The sequence below is a fragment of the Haliotis cracherodii genome, unplaced genomic scaffold, assembly GCF_022045235.1.
Source record: "Haliotis cracherodii isolate W230 unplaced genomic scaffold, xgHalCrac1.p SCAF_12, whole genome shotgun sequence".
In the NCBI taxonomy this organism is placed as follows: Eukaryota; Metazoa; Mollusca; class Gastropoda; order Lepetellida; family Haliotidae; genus Haliotis; species Haliotis cracherodii.
The window spans coordinates 12,069,805-12,071,196 of record NW_027266267.1 but is presented as its reverse complement, the minus strand read 5'-3'; positions in this window follow the sequence as shown (position 1 = coordinate 12,071,196).

The following is a 1,392-nucleotide window of genomic DNA, read 5'->3' as shown; positions in this document are numbered from 1 at the left end:
ACAAGAAGAATGTGGTTATTATTATGTCAAATGACATTAAAATGATATTTTGTATTGGCCTCTGTGATGTGATTGGCTGACGTATTTCTGTATACTTCAGTAAATCATTTAAAGTCATCAGCAAATGAAATAGCACACGTACAAGTGCAGGTGCCAGACAGACATTTGTCAGATACTTTTCATATTAGGCAAGAAGAATTCGATGTCCTGTTTGGAGGTCCGAGCTGAGGAAAAATCTTTTTTTCAGAAGCAGCGGTCACACGCCAGAAGCCAGCTTCCCGTCGCAAGAGTATCCACTATATCAAGGCCTAAATCAAGACTTTGTTAAAAAGGCTAGTGGACGCTCCTTGTGGAAACAAGACTTTGATAAAAAGGCTAATGGACGCTCTTGCCTCGAGAAGATGACCAGAAGCAGATACAATAGAGGTTGTGTGTGCTTTATGTTTGGGAATGTTCAGGGAAGCATGGCAATGGGCTTGTGATTTTCGATGTGGTGCAAGCAATGAGACACATCAATGTTTGTTGATATTCGAAACTTGAAGCGGTTCATGATCAAATTTTCCACGGGTGATGTGTTTAATGCAACAAAACATAAACAAGATTCTGAGTATAAATAATAATGTTAACGATTACTGCAATCATTATTTTAAGTGAGATACTAGCGTTCAGCTAAATTTGTAATCGCAAAAGACAAATTTACTTTATAGTTCAGATTTATAATACAATTTTCCTGAGACTGAAGAGAACAATAATCACATAAAATATTTGTTTATACATATATGAATGAGTACATTTCTATTCCCACCAAGTCTGCTTGATAACATTGACAATTCCACGTGTCACTTTCAGCATCTGTTTCCTTCAGCATTTTACGGTGCATTTTAAAACAGATCTTGATCAACTTCAGAGAACTAAATCAGTTTATCATTGTGTGCTAATTGCAGTTGTCACTCAGCGTTATACATATGAGACCTGTGACATTAAAATTTAAACATCAAAAAGACACATTCATCAGTGTTTACAAGAGAACATGGACACGTTTTCAAAGTGCCACTTAACTGTTAGCATACCTCCATTTCGTGACTGTATGCATCAGCTCAATCCCCTATCGTCACTGGAAATGTGGCTTAACACAGAAATACTTGTGGGAAATAAATTGTTCAAGCCCTTTCTGTGACACTTGATATGTGTTATTATACAATGTGCCTCACCTTGGCATTGGAAGTCTAAACGTGTTATTTGACTAAACACAACATTGAAATAGAAAATCTATTTTCGGAATCGTGCTGTCAACTCAACTGGATGTTGGAAAGTGATCATTGATATATCAGTTCATGTAAGAACTAAGGTCAGTAAAAGTGAAATAAAAGAACACAAATGTGATGAGACAGT